This window comes from Ursus maritimus, unplaced genomic scaffold (genome assembly GCF_017311325.1).
Source record: "Ursus maritimus isolate PB19 unplaced genomic scaffold, ASM1731132v1 scaffold_8, whole genome shotgun sequence".
NCBI lineage: Eukaryota > Metazoa > Chordata > Mammalia > Carnivora > Ursidae > Ursus > Ursus maritimus.
Window position 1 is genome coordinate 11,006,726 of NW_024426996.1, and position 16,523 is coordinate 11,023,248.

General features: G+C 37.7%; 1 protein-coding gene across 2 annotated transcripts in view; it reads right to left on the minus strand.

Moving 5' to 3' along the window:
- CCSER1 (coiled-coil serine rich protein 1) overlaps nucleotides 1-16,406 on the minus strand; it is a 733,960-nt gene extending 717,554 nt beyond the window's left edge. For both annotated transcript variants that reach the window (XM_040625038.1, XM_040625036.1), the window contains exon 1: nucleotides 16,019-16,406. The gene's annotated coding sequence lies outside the window, so the exon portion shown is untranslated. The remainder of the gene's footprint in view (nucleotides 1-16,018) is intronic.
- Between the last annotated feature and the right edge of the window lie 117 nt (nucleotides 16,407-16,523).

Genomic DNA, 16,523 nt, shown 5'->3' on the forward strand with positions numbered 1-16,523 from the left:
CATATATATATATATACATATATATATATCAATAGTTTCCTCCAAAATTATCAATTACTTCTTTTAAGTTTTTGCTTTTAGGACCTTGTTTAAGTTATCCATCTCTACACAGAGGTAATGAAAATACTGTTCTATACTTTCTTCTCTATACTTTTAGGTTTTATGCATTTTTTTTAATTTTGTGATTTCTGGAGGACATAAACACAAAGTCTGTATTTAATAAAAATTTATAAAACAAATATATAAGGCACAAACTTCAACAAATTCACAACTACCAGGAAATGTGAGGCTAACAAAAGTGATATGGATAGGGGAAAACAAACAAACAAACAAAAAACTGACTCATTCTGGGAAGAACAAAGTTAAGTTGTTAAAAAATAAAGAAAGGAAAAATTCATTTATCCTTTCATTCATCCATATACCTGAAACTTACTAAAAACCTACCTGATATACACACACACACACACACACACACATATTTATATATTATTATTTATATAAATAAAAAAATGTTTATTTATATAAATATTGATATGGTTATATTATATAATTTATATTTATATATTTTATACGTTATAAGTTATATATAACATATTATATTTTATTTATTTATTTATATTTATATATAGAACAGATATAGATTAAATTTATAATATAGATTAATGCCTGCTATGTGTATATATGTGTGTTTTTGTGTGTGTACATGCTTGCCAGGAAACGGGAATACAATGATGGGAAAAAACAGACAATCTCTATTCTCATGGAACTTATCATCTAAGAAAAAGAAAAAAATATTAACTAAATAACCTCACAAATAATTATAAAGTTACAGCTACCTTAAGTGCTATGAAAGAAAAGTGTATGGCTCTCTAAGAGCTTAGACTAGTATAGAGAGAAGTGATGTTTGAGTTGAGACATGAAGTTTAGGAAGAAACTGGGTAAATAAAGCAGAAATGGAAGAGCATTCCAGGCAGAGGGAGAACATGCACAAAGGTCACAGTTACTTTTTATTGTCTCTCTTCCTCCTCCTCTACTGAGCTAAGCAATAGAAACACCATCATACAGGATTTGTGTTTAGTCTCCTTTGTACTCAAAAGTAAGCCCTGTTCATTGTTCATACATCCAACACTGGTACTGGTGTCTGGCACACAGTGGATGTTCAATAAATACCAAGTGATCTGAAGCAAAATTGCTCAATTTTGCAATATATGTGCAATTTTACAATTGCTACAGCAATATATGTATTCTTTCATTCTGAAAAACTGGACAGAGCTTATATTCCAAAATATAGACCTTGACGGAAACACTCAAAATCTATGCAGCTTACGGGACAAAGTTCCAAACGAAACCATGAAAAATGTTTTCTATAAAAGTTTTATATGGGGGCGTCTGGGTGGCTCAGTCATTAAGGGTCTGCCTTCGGCTCAGGGCATGGTCCCAGAGTCCTGGGATCGAGCCCCACATTAGGCTCCTCCGCTGGGAGCCTGCTTCTACCTCTCCCACTTCCCCTGCCTGTGTTCCCTCTCTCGCTGTCTGTCTCTCTCTGTCAAATAAATAAATAAAATCTTTAAAAAAAAAAGTATTATATGCCTAAAAGGACATGTAAAATTTCTAATTGAAAAAAAAAAACAGGAAATGCATAAACTTTTTCTTTTTTAAAAAAAGATGAAAGTAGATTTGTGAAAAGGGTATCCCTCTATTGCATTTTGCATGTGCCTGCATTAGTGTACTTTGAATTCAGCTATAATTACTTGCTAAAGCTAAATATGAATATGCTATGGAAAAAAACCACACATGAAACAACTTCAACATTTTACTAACTTAATTCCCAGATTTACCAGTTTAGGAGCTAATTTATACTATAGAAAAATGCACTGTAGCAGAACAGGCTGTCCTTAATTGTCTGGAGCCAACTAGGTACTGCTCACACCTCAGAGTGCAGCAAAGGAAACTCCCCAGGCAGGTGAAAGTCGTCATGGAAGGTTTCATGGAGTTAGGCCAGTAATGACAGCTGAGATTTGCATAAACAGAAAGCATTAAAAGCATATGTTGTGTGTGTGAGGGTGTTCTAAGTTACATGGCCTTAACAAAGTGGAAGATCTATGTTTGGATTAGCAAGGTGCGGTTGAGTTTACAGAGGGCCTCAAAAGCCAGGCAGACAAGCTCATATTCATTGAATAAGGAAATAGAAACAAAATACAGTTTTAAAATGAGAAAGTGCCAGGAGAAACACCCATATAGAGTCAGTAAAGAAAATGTTTGTTGCTCTCCGCTATATGAAAAGCAAGATTATCAATAAATCATGACAGTACACTTCTCAGACCTGTTTCAGTATATAGTGAATTACCTTTGCATAGGCTGAATACAAATACAAATCCTTTAATGTGCTAAAATGAATGTATGTACAGCCAACATTGTCTAAATGAAATTGACCTGCAAGTGGGCAAGCATACCTTTCATAATCCAATTTTACATATGAGTCATCCTTAAATTAATAAGCATAATAACTTGGCATATTAACCCTTGACATGAATTTTTTTTTTTGGTTGCTCATGGAGAAAATGACATTTAATTGACAAGGTTGAAAAGCACAGTTTCACTCTTCAAATTTACTTATCACGCAAGCATCCAATATACATGTGGTTCTTCCACTAAAATTAACACACTTAAAATATATAGCCTCCATCATTCATTTTCTTTAAATTATTCAACTGCTTAGCATCGTCTCTTACTCATAAGACATCCTTAATAACTAATTACAAAATAAGGAACAAATAAATGATGACCTCTGTCTAAAAATGCCAATAACTGATCAATGATAAGGTATCTCTGGCCAAAGGAAAAACATGCATACATCAACTTATCATGTAAATCAAAGAGGGCTTTTTAACATAATATCCCTTACCCACTGTGATGGTTAAACTGTATGTGTCATTTTGGCTTAGAGATGGTGCCCAGTTGCTTCATGAAACACTAGTCTAGATGTTGCTGTGAAAGTATTCTTTAGATGTGATTAATATCTACAATCATGTGACTTTAAGGAAAACAGATTACCTTCAACAATGTGCATGGGCCTCACCCAATTTGAAGGGTTTAAAAGCAACAACTCAACTTTCTTGGAGAAGAAAAAAATTCTACCTTAAACTGTAACACAGAAATGTTACTTGAGTTTCTAGCCTGCTGCCCTTCCCTACAGATTTCACATTGCCAGCCTCCACAATCACATGAGCCAATACCTTAAAATAAATCTTCTTACAGATAAATGATATAGATATATGCACTATTGGTTCTGGTTTTTTTGGAAAGCCCTGATTAACCTCTCCTTTTCAAAAAAAAAAAAAGAAGAAGACGACGACGACGACTAAAATCACCTGCATTATTAAGAGAAATTTATACAAGACAGATCCCATTATAAGACATTATATTAATTTATGTACGTGTATGTTTGTACACACACATACTTAACAAAAATTGATACAAGCATTTTGGCTTAATGTCATAGAAATTTTCTAGTAAAAAAATTTTAATTAATATTTGTACAGACTCTTAAACTGGTTTTGATGGGGGTGTGAACTGCATTGCCTTCTTTTATTGAAGAAGAAGAATGTAATCATAGCATCTTTTCCTGACCACACTCCAAATCAGAAGCAATCATGACTTTTGGTCCCCAAGGAGTCCTAGTCTTGACTGAGTGCTGAGGATTCCTGGCGTTGCGCTTACACAACACGAATGCTTTGCCTGATTACTAAAATTTATCCCTTTTTCCTACCAGTTTCATTATAAACCACCAAAACTGTGAGCACACATCATACTCACTCCTCAATTTTAAGGCAACTTTTCTTTTCAGTAGATTGAAATACTATTTATAGGAATATTTCATCTCTAGTACTACTTTAAAAAATGGCTGTAGTGGTTTTTAATTCATAAAATTAATAATGATATTACTTAGCAAAGAAATTACTAGTTTTCCATACTGTGAGTTTATGTACGATGGTTACAGAAAACTGCTTTATTCATTTTTTAATTTTAACACTTTTAAGTCCTTTCTTTTAAATCTAAGTTATTTTGAATCTATATTTCTGTGAGTTCTAAATCTAGGTTCCCAAGGGGAGAAAAATTACAAAGAAATATAGCTTTTCTTTTTCTGCTTCATAACTGACACATTGCCTCTGATAATATGTGGAAAATAAAAACAGGAAAGAGAAACACATGATGTCCAGGATATAGTATATATACTCCAAAAACATGACAGAACTATAAAGTGAAAATATCCTCCATGAAAATGCCACACAACTATTTTCTATAGCTCATGCCCCTGAAATATAGGGAATTTCTGACCAAAAGAAAAACCAGTACCTAAGCTATTTTTGAAATATTCTTATAAGGGAAAATTTATACAGGCACATAATTTACCAACATCATGTAAAAGTGATCAGCAAAACATTACAAAACCAATGACAGGATGTCCTACTGTTAATAAAAGTTTTTCTATGATGATGAAGTCACTTACTGCCACACTGGACACTCAGAGCAATGCTATGTGCAGGGGTGGAGTAATGGAAACAAGCGCACTTACTCTTTATGGCAGTCCAGGTCACTAGGGTGTCTATAAGAAACAGAAAAGAACTCTACCAACTTCCATTCTCAGCAAGGACTAAGGATATTATGGGTACTGCAACTGGGAACTAAATTATAAGCTTCAGGAAAAGGGGAATTATATATGTCTCATTAACCAATATATACACAGGGCCTAGCACCATTTGTTTACTGAATAAAAGAACTCTGTCAACCTCATGTGGCCTCAGATTTTCAGACATATCAAAATGGGGATCTAGGTTATGGGATTTGAGAGGAGATCCCATAGTCCAAAGGCCTTAGAAAGTGAATGTGGCGTGGATGTTCTGGGTTCTATTTTCAGGAAGTGACAAACCACAGTCTCCTTTGACCCCATCCTCTGTATCAGCCTATACTACTTCTTACTTCCTTAAACCTTGCTAATCCCTTAACAACACCTGTGGCCTGTATGCCCATACTTCCTGGTCCTTTCAATTTTTTTTCTCTCAAGACTTTTAGCCATTTTAAGTTACTCGGTTCAGTTAAAAACAAATTTTCAGTCTATGAAAAAGTCATGAAGAGCAACACTCAAAGTGAGCCTGGGTGTGATTTAGGATAGTGGCTAAAACAGGGAGTAGTTCACACAGATGGACAATATTCAAGTCACTCTTAAGCAGTATTCATTTATTTATCAATTACTGAGGATCTTCATATCACTGATTTAGACCAGCTGCTTGAAAACAGAGAAAAATACAAAATTATTTTCCTCATAGAGCTCACACTTTAACGGGCATAAAGCACAAGCAAGCAGTGAATTATGATACTTTAAACGCAGATGACTCCCAGAATAGGCTTCTTGCATAGGATTGTGGTAGGTGTACTTGAACTTACACTTGAATTGGGCTTTGAAGGGCCCACTAGAATAAACCAAGTGATGACAGGTTAGTCACACCAAGTGAATGATGTAGTGTCTGCAAAGACAGGCTCTAGGATTCGCAAAAACAAAAACTGTTTTGCACAATTTTGCAAGAGGGTTTCAGCAGGAGCCTAGTACCCTGGATAGCTCCCCTCCATAGAGGTGACTGAAGACACAAGCATCGCATAGTGGACCAGGGTGAAGGACCTCCAGAACTTCAGAATTACCAACCTATCCTGTATTCAAATTAAAACTCTTTGGCTTTTAAAATACCTCATTCATTCATGTCCTACACAGACCTCTGGGGCTTTGTGCTTTTTGTATCATCATCCAATGAGTTCAGGTTCACTGCTCTTCAGAAATATTCTAGGTGGCAAGTCTTTCCTTCTCTTACTAAAGGGTTAGTGCTGTAGTGTCTTTATCCCTTTATCCCTTTAGTGTTTCGAGCCGTGCTTGGACTTGGGACACTCAAAATTCCCTTAGGGTTGATGAAGAAGGTATCTCCTCAACACCACCATATTCACACGTTGCATTACACGGTAGGAAATACCTCTCAAAGTTAATTTCAGCAATAATGTCGCTATAAGTTTATATGCTTGTTATGCACAAATTTCTAATGATTTTTTTAATGGCCCAATTTAGTGATCTATATTTTTAATAACACTCCTTTAGGAAGTGCATTCTAACTTTAAGTAACTCATTTATTAACAAATACTTTTAGTGCTCCTGGGTCTTTGTGCATATGGATACAATAAAAATCGAAACAAAAATCAAATTAACTACCCTTGAGCTCTCTTCCCAGTGGTTAACATCCTTTGAAAATTTAGGAATCCTGAAGTCCAAATCCATCAGTTTTGTTATCCATAAAATATCTTGAAACTTTACCTAAAATAAATTACACTTATCTACATTTCTAATATTGAATTTGAACTACTTTTTCCTTTCCCTAACTTTCTCATCTGATGTTTCTGTATACTTTGTATGTTTTTCACCTTTCAAGCCTTTCTTGAATATCCTGTGTTAGAAAGCATTACTCACTAAACATATTTCATATATTCAGACTTAATCCTCTGGTATACCTATAAATAAACAAAACCAAACAAACACAAAACCAGTTTCTGAAGGAAGAATTGCCTAAAATGTTAAAGCCTACATTTGCTTTACTTTTGCCATACCTTTATTCATGTTACTTGCTTGGTTTTATTTGTAAATCTAATAGAGGTTTGTGATATATCATTTGCTATCGCCCAAAACAAATAAACAAAAAAGCCATAATACGATAATAATAGCTCATTAACAGAAACACAGTATTTAACTACTTCCAGGCAAGAGTTAATTGCGGGGAATGCGTACATAAGAAACATGACATGTTAGTCTGAGTTTGGTTGATAGAGAAGGTATATCACTGAAACTCCCAGGAGAGCTGAATAGGGGTAGTTCAGCAGTATCTGAACACAGGGATACTCTCTAGTTTTCATTAATGGATAAGGAAAATCCGAGAAGCTATCACACCACCCGCAGTATATTTCTTCAGCTGTTCAATATTCCAAACATATCATATTCAAATAAGTTTATGAAGAATGGAGAAGAGTCAGATCATGTTGAAATCAACATTTGACTAGAAAAAGAAAATCAGGGAAACCCTAAGAATGTATGTGCACATTCCACACATCTTTGTATACACATATCACATTTGGGTACCAAACAAAACATGAAAGAATGTGTTTCATTTATTATGGATTAAGCTATTCAGGAACTTTAGGAACCCCAGGTGGTACATTCTTTTTGAAATAGATTGACTTATACATAATAAGCATTTACAAAATGTTTCTTGTCAACGATGATGAATGCGACCCCGCCAGGTAAAGGAAGATTACATGTAGCAAAATAAGGTAGTCCGGTGATGGTCAGAACCTGGTAAAGATCTGCACTAGAGTCTGGGAAATGCTATAGAGACCCAGCTATAAATACTTTCAAGAAGTCCAACCAGCCTGAGTATCTGGGAGCATGGCAATGTGCTATAAGTAGTTGGCATCATGGAAATGATGAGTGAGTACTGGAAATGAAGCATACTTCTAAGGGCTGGTGAGCCCTAAGGGCTGGGTCTAAGAGTCCCAGAAGAGTGATATTTTGGGGATAGTCTGCTGGCACATAAAAGGACTCAAGAAATGAAGTGGTTTTAGACAGAGGATCCCAGTCTTTAAAGAAATGAAGAAAGCTCTGTCAAAAGAAAGTCCTTGCTCAAATCCTAGGAGAAATGGTGACAATTGGGCAATTTATCAAGATGCACAGAAAAATATTAGGTGAGAACTCAGTTTCAGTTATAAGAAAGAAGCATTACTATAAATGTTATAATATTAGGCTGGACATCAAGGGTGGCTGATGCTAAGTCCCAAAGTGTTGAGTTAGAAACCAGTAAAGCTTCCTACTACATAGAAGGATTAGTCCTGAATCAGGGGCAAGGCTGAGGCTCTAGGCAATGATTAAATGATTCCAGAAACAGAAACAAGTTCTGACAAAAGCTACAAAATAGGCCATAAGTAAAATACTGTTAAACTACTGATATTTTTTTCTTCTTGTTGCTATGCATCTGTATTAACTCATGTTACTGACTGATTTAAACACATTATAAAATATGTAACTTTGTACAGTCCAGTAAGAGGGCTTCAGAATAACCAAATTCAACTCTTTAATTATCCACGGACTTCTACAGAATCAGCCTTTAATATTTCCTCTGCTACAAACATTTGAACATTGATTAAACCCACATTTAAATAAATAATTTGAAGATTAAAAGCCAAAAGAACTACCTTGCTACTACCCTGTGATCATATTCCCTTGCTTGAACAAGGTACCCAACACTGTGTCAACCTTTTCAAAGATAAGCTGTATGTCTCCAAATATGGAGAATATCTAATGTTTGAACATTCTCTTCATAAAGGCACTCAGTCTTCAAATTATACTTGTTTACATCTTAAATTTTTATTAACTAATTGGGAGATTCTGACCAAATGCGGGTAAGAGAACTGTGACTAAATGGCAGGGAGAGTGCATAATAATGGTATTGAAAAGCACAATAAGAAGAAGGGAGCTTCAGCCTTGCAAGAGCTCCCATCACTTGTTCAATCACCCAAAAAGCAACAACAGCATCACTCAAGAGGATAGCAACAGCATAGGATAGCACAGATAGTGCTGAGCCCTGAGTTAAATCAGGAATAAAAAGAAGATACACTCCTTCACATTCTCAGTCTACTGGTTTCATAATTTCTGCATCAGTGTAATTTAAAAGAAAAAAAAGTTTGATTTAGATAGCTCGACAGACCATACAACACAACCTCAATTTCCTCATTTCTAAACCGTATACAAAAACAACTTGATAATGTTAGAAGAAATACATGGCATAATACATATCATGTAAGCCATGCTCAGCATGTTAGAGCCATTGTTGTTGCTAATGAAATAGATCTCATCATTTGCAAAAGAGAAAGGAAAGCATTACCTATATTTACATATGTCCTAGGACTCCCCATGTTTTAAAATCTTTTTTAAGTATCTTTCTTTGGAAAAACATAAAAAATCTTTAGGATGATGGCATACAGTTACTCGACCAATATTTACTGGACATCTTATTGTGTGTTAATCTTTGATGATACAATATTGAACCAATCACATAAATACACATAAAATTAATATTGCAGTAAGTGCTGCAAGGTAGAAGAATACAGAACTAAAACAATATATAATGGGGCAACTAATGTAGCAAAGAAGGCCAAGATACATTTACTTAGGGAACGGATGGTTGAGCCTAAAACTCAAGTAGAGAAAAGGGTTGAGGGAGAGAAAAAGATAGGGAGAGAAAAAGATAGGAGGGAGAGAAGAGGGAGAGGGATACTAAAAGAGTTACAGGATGTGAACACATTATCTTAAATCGTGAAAGATGTACAGATGTGGTTTAAAATTTATTTCAGCACTAACGCTTTGAGAATATTCCACACATGTGATGCTACTGTTGTGCAGCTGTCCCAGTCCAAAAATATCACATAAGAGTTAACAGGACCAAACAGAAAATGGTCAAGCTTTGTACAGTGTGCATATTTTTATGACTACCAATAAGGCCTAGCCTGAGGTCTTTAGAGTCCAGTTAAATTCTAAGTTTTTAAATTACTTCCCCAATCAACAGCAAATATATGCACAGGAATTAGAAACTCATTTAATTACTTTCTTAAATACAGTTATAAACTTATACATACATACACACAGTTAAGATGAAAATCTTCTGATGGAGAGTGTCATACTTTCCAGATCTAAATAGTTAAACCTTAGTCATCTCTAACAGCTAAAGAAAGTACTCAGCTCCAAAACAGAGGGAAGACAAAGCCTTCAGGTTTCACTACAAAATACTCTATATGTCAGTAGTTCTCAAACTTGAGAGTGCATAAGAATCACATAGAGGACCCAACCTAGAATTTCTGATTCAGTTTGTGGTAGGATTAGAATTTTAAGGAGTTCACTGCTGCTGCTGTTCAGGGAACCACATTTTGAGAACTACTGGTCTGGTTTAAAATTCACCATTAGACAAGGATGTGGAGAAAGGGGAACCCTCTTACACTGTTGGTGGGAATGCAACAGAGTGCACCCACTCTGGAAAACAGTACGGAGGTTCCTCAAAAAGTTAAAAAGAGAACTACCCCACGACCCAGCGATTGCACTACTGGGTATTTATCCACAGGATACAAAATTGTGATTCGAAGGGGGACCTGCACCCTAATGTGTATAGCAGGAATGTCCCCATTAGCCAAAGTACGGAAAGAGCCCAGATGTCCCTCGATAGATAAATGGATAAAGATGTGGGGTGTGTGTGTGTGTGTGTGTGTGTGTGTGTGTATGGAATACTACTCAGGCCATCAAAAAAATGAAATCTTACCATTTGCAACGACGTAGATGGAACTAGAGGGTATTATGGTCAGCAAAATAAGTCAGTCGGAGAAAGACAAATACCATATGATTTCACTCATATGTGGAATTTAAGAAACAAAACAGATGGGGGGTGCCTGGGTGGCACAGCGGTTGGGCGTCTGCCTTTGGCTCAGGGCGTGATCCCGGCGTGATGGGATCGAGCCCCACGTCAGGCTCCTCCGCTATGAGCCTGCTTCTTCCTCTCCCACTCCCCCCTCTCTCGCTGGCTGTCTCTATCTCTGTCAAATAAATAAATAAAATCTTTAAAAAAAAAAAAAAAAGAAACAAAACAGATGAACACAGGGAGAGGGAAAATAAAATAAGATAAAAACAGAGAGGGAGACAAACCATAAGAGACTCTTTAATCATAGGAAACAAACCGAGGGTTGCTGGAGGGGAGGTAGGTAGGGGGATGGAGTAATTAGGTGACTGGCATTAAGGAGGGGACGTGATGTAATGAGCACTGGGTGTTGTATGCAACTGATGGATCACTAAATTCTACCCCTGAAACTAATAATACACTATGTGTTAACTAAATTGAATTTAAATTTAAAAATTTTAAGAATCTAGCCTACACTAATACTGAATTAAAAAAGAAAAAAAAAAAAATCCATGCTCCATACTGACCTGGGAGGGAAAGCTTTCCTTCATAGAAGGATGCCAGCCAGTAAATGTAAAAAGAATAATAAAATCACCACTTTTCAACCCCAAATGTTCTATTTCAGGTCAGAATCAATAGATCCCAAAACCATTCAGTGAAAAGTTGTTGGGAAACAAGATATTCATATAGTTTTTAAAAAATAACTATTATACAGTCTGCACTTTTGGTGATGAGCACCAGGTGTTGTATGTAAGTGCTGTGTCACTAAATTATACACCTGCAACCAATATTACACTGTATGTTAACAGGAATTTAAATCAAAACTTAAAAAAATAATTTGCCATAAGTTAATGTTTCCTTTCTATTTTATACTGGTATCAGAACATAGTTACAGTGTTCAAAAATTTTAATTAGCTAAATAAAAATTAGTAAGTGTTTAATGCAGTGTAAATATGCTAAACCAAAAGCAATATTTTAAATTAATCTAGGTAGAGGGCTAGGCAGTTGGTCAAATAAACTGTGTCTGTCAATAATCAAAGCAGAAATCTTTCTTAAAAAATGTAATATCATACCACAGACACTAGTGAACAATTTCAACCATCTTTCTTTTCTCTTTTTATTTCTTTTCTTTCTTTCCTCTTTTTTTCAGCCATTTTATTTAGCTCACATGAACACAGCTTAAAATGCAATACAGTCCTTTAAATATAAGAACTGATAACAATCTCTTGGTACTGTATCGACTGCAGTTTAGATTGGTCAGCTTTATATTTTTATATCATATTTAGTTTAAGCTACTTATTGAAGAATGGTTCATTAGGGTGTTTTTTATCAATTTCCCCATCTTTTCTCACTGCTTCCCCCACCTCAGACTTCATGTTTTATTGTTAACTGACACTCTTGCATAGTGAAGATAATATTTCTGATAGAAGTATATGTCCTCAATATAAAGCAAACAGATTTTGTCACTATCCAATAGGGAAATAATGCAGAAGCTGTCAGTCATACAGTAGGAGAGATTACATTATCAAAGTGATACACCTGTGACATATAGTCTAAAATCAAACTCAAGAGACCAATTAACAGATAGCCTGGTTTGTACTGTTACTATGTTGGAAATCATCCCATTCCTACATGAATATGAAACTGGTGATTTAAGAGGCTTTTCGCTTTTGTAATGATTCTTATCTATTCACTGTCAACAAAATATATATATGAAAATCTTTTAATCCACCTAATCTGAAAGTAATTCTATTCTGTTATCTACTGAAAGTCATATCTAATATTTGTACTATTTCTTTACTGTCACCATAACATATTTCTAGAGTGTCATATTGAAAAGACAGGCTCAAAGTCAATTCAGATGTTTCCTCTTGTGTTCTTAAAATGAAGAAATTCATTTTAAACAGTTTTACGTTTCTATAAAAACAAACATATATACAAAGAAAAAAATAGCTAAGTTCGGAATGCTTAGAAATAGGACATGCTCTTTTTGTTAATACCATCTATTTACCAGAAGATAGTCTAAAAAATCTTTAAAATCACTACAATTCTAAAATTATTCCCTATGAACCCTGCATCCTAGCTCTATATTCATGAAAAATAATGTAAAGATATTTTAACTATTAGGTGTGCGCACTCTAATAACTTTAAAATAAAAATATTACAGAAAACGTTATTTAATGGATTATACATTTTATATAAAGAATAAATATTAAGCATTCAAAGAATACTGGCTATTAATATAGCTATTCTTTTACATATCTCGTTCTATTTTCCTTTAGAGCAAATCTAAGAAGCATTGGTTAAGGATGTACCTCAAACACTTCAATATAAAGAGATTACACCTGCCATCTTGATACTAATACCAAGTTCAACACTTTCCATATGATACGGTATTTTTAAACATTTAGAGTAAGTATCCTCTACAAATACATGTTGAGCATTTTGTTCACTAAAAGGCAATATAAAATCAAAGATTTGTATTCTTAGATACAGAAATTCAATTAATTTCAAAAATAGAGTATACAGAATGTTTGTACATCAAAAACCAACTCACCCTGCCCTTTTCCACAACAAATTCAACTGCTCTGCAATATCTAAATCTATTTCAAACAAACTCATTTCCCCTTATATCTTTCATTCTTTTCTATAATTCCGGGAGACTTGCATCTTATACCTCATACTTTCATCCACAAGCCATTAATCCTATTTATCCTTTAAGATCAAGACCAAGCAAGTCTGACCTACCCCTGAAGCCTTTCAGACAAAACTCAATATGAAATATTATTATGCTCTGAATTCCTGCAGTCCTTGTTAGGCATGCAATCTCTTATCGTGATGGGTTGTTAACTCTGTTCAAGCACGTGCATCAGATTTGTCCCAGTTGGAGGGTAAGCTCCTGAAGGGTAAGGAAGTCTTATGTTCCTCCACAACTATCTATAGTACATGGCACATGGCAGGTCCTTTATTATAAGTAATATGTTGAGTAATAAAATGCAATGAAAAGTTGAATAACAATAAAATACAAAAAAAGTTTTTAATTTCCTACGTCATGAGTTTGATGTAAATTAATATTCTATAGTATAAATAATACATATTTTAAAGTAGTAAAGAGTTACTGATTCTCTGACAGTGTCAAAGAACAAAATATTCATAGATACGACTTCTTAATGATTTCAATAATACAATTCACCAAGTACATTTTTAAATTCCCCATTATATCTACATTCCAATGATTCAGGAAAGTTAAGGCAGCAATCCTCAGAGTGGGGCTCTCAGTCTAAGTCCTAACGCAAAATATAAAACTGCACATGCTCCAATGTTGAAGGTGTATCTCATTTATTTTCTTAAGTAATCTCTACACCCAACATGGGGCTGGAACTCACCACCTGATATCAAAAGTCACATGCTCTATTGACTGAGCCAGCCAGGCACTAGGAAACTGTATTTTAAACCAATATGAATCTAACTAAATCAAAATAACAAATCCTTAACTCTACTTGGTCTTCAAAATGAACAGGACTGTTAAGGAAAGCTACTTTCACACTGAAAACAACAACAACCAACAATTGGCATGTTTTGATCAAAGTACTGAGCTCCTTAATTAATATCAAATGAAGACAAATCACTCTGGCAATAGGTTGACCACTTTACTTCTCTTTCTTCTCTGTGAAATTAATGAAGGGGTGGTTGGAATTTCAATGTTTTAAAAACACTGTGCTTGGCAGGCGCTTAGAGACATTCCAATTTAAAATAATGAAGATACTGTCCTACTCTCACAGTCACAACCCAGTCCGAGGTTCTATAAAAGCACAGGTTACCACTTCTAAGAACAAACAAATTTGCTAAAGCATAATTGGTAGACACTGTCCCAAGTCATCTCTAAGCTTCGAGTTACGTCTTTGGAATTTGTACCTGTTATAAAGCAAACAGAAAAAGAAACCGAAAGAAAATGTGTTGCAGCCTAGATTAATAGTATTTTAGGACTTTTCTTAATAGTTCTTAATCAGTAGTCATCGATATAAACTCAGTAGTTGTCTTGCTTCTCTTTCCTCCCCAAGGCTTTTAATAAAACCAGCTTTACAGTAAAACGTGTATGCATTATTTTTAATAGCCTTTCTTGGGGGTAGAGATGAGAGAATATGTGTTACATTTCAGTGGGAAGGTATTCAACTGTAAAATATGAAAAATGAAAGCTATTGAAACCAAGTAGGTATTTTGTGTCTTGTGGGTCCTACTGGTGGACTTAAGAGGTAAGAGAGTGGAGAACAAGTACATAAAAACATTAAAGGGCAAGAGATCAGTGCCTTCTAAGAAACATTTTTTTCTACCTGTAAAAAGACAAGTGCATTCTGACTTCATTGCATATTCCAGATCCCATGGGGGGGGGGGAAGCAGAATTGCTTCTCATTCTGAGAAAGAAGAGGAGAAATGAGAGAGAGGAAGAGGGAAACGAAAGAGGGAGGACGAGGAGAGAGAGAGAAGCCCAGTATATACTGAAGGAAACCCCGAGAAATTTCACAACTCTTTGCCATAAATAGCCTTTCTTCTCACTCTGGATACCTCCTCGTTTACATCAGCAAGCTCAGCCTCCACGCGCAGAGAAGCACCATTCACAAATCCCTCCGTCACCCCTTCGCGCAACCCTACCCCTTGATGGCACCGCCTGTACGAGTCCCTGGGACACAAGCCAAAAACTGAGGGGGCGCCAGGGTTTCACCTCAAGGCTGATTATCTTTTCAGGTGAGCCAAAGCATTGATTAGTCATGAGCGCTAACGCACACGAATAAGCGTACACACACACACACAGACACACACACCCTCCCTAGAGCCCTTGACGCGCCACCACAAAGCAATTTGTTCACACTAAGTCACTGCTGTTCCTGCCGCCGCTGGGGAGGGTCTCGCCTCCAATCCAGGAAGCTAGCGCCCGAGGACAAGCAGGCGGAGGCAAGAGGCGGTCCCGGCTCGGGCACTGCGGCTCCACCGGGAGCCCCAGGCTCCCCGCCCTCCCCCTTTCCTCCTCCTCGCCCCCGCCCCGGCGCCCGCAGTCCCGGGCGCCAGCGCTGGCCGACCGCCCCTACATGCGGGACACGAGCAGCGAGGGAGGGGAGCGACCCGGAACCTGCGCCAACTCTTGCCTCTGGCCGGCCGCGCTTCGCATCGCCCTGGAGCTGCGGCCGCGGCCACCGGAGCAGAGCGCTCAGGAGCGCGGAGGAAAAGGCCACGCAGCGCGCGGGGAGTCGCGGGCCGGCAGCGCGCGAGCCCGTCCGCCCCCCCGCCCACCCTGCCTGCAAGGCCAGGTCTCCGCGCGGCGCACGCCCGGCCCGCTGCCGGCGCCCGGGGCCTGGGCGGGGGCTGCTCCAGGGCGGCCCGGGCACGGCGCGGTCACCTGCCGGGCAGTCATCCCGCGTCCGCCGGGGTCTGGCCCCAGCGCAGCGGCGACGCAACGCGCGACCCTCCGGGCGCGGGGGCACCGGGGGCATTACTACCTTGAAGGGCTCCGCGCAGCTTGTTAAGGCTCCTCCCGGGCACTCAGAAATTTATGTCTTCGGGGCACGGGGGTGTCTTTCCTGGTCCCCTCCTCTGCCCTCCCTCCCCTTCTCGGCTGTTGGGCTCCTTTTCTCCACTCCCAGTTGCACGGAGTCGAGCTGCGTTTTTTAATAATCCTCCTTCTCCTGCTGCCTGCGCCAGCAGAGCTGCTCTGCCTGAGCCACCGCTTCCCAGTCAGTCATGTTGTTGAGAGAGAGAGGAGAGAGAGAGAGACACGGATTGGCAGTCGGTCGGCGACTATTTGTGGTGAGAGAGAGAAGAGCAGAGCGAGAGGAGGGCAGGGGAGGGACGTGGGGAGGCGCTTCCAGTGTATGTGAGTGCGCGGAGTGTGACTGTGTGAGGAACGCTAAAACCACCTCCACGGCAGGCCGCGCTCCCCGACTGTGAAGAGGGCGGCGGCGAGCGCGGCCTTTATAGGGAAGGGGGGGGGGCTGAACGGGGGGA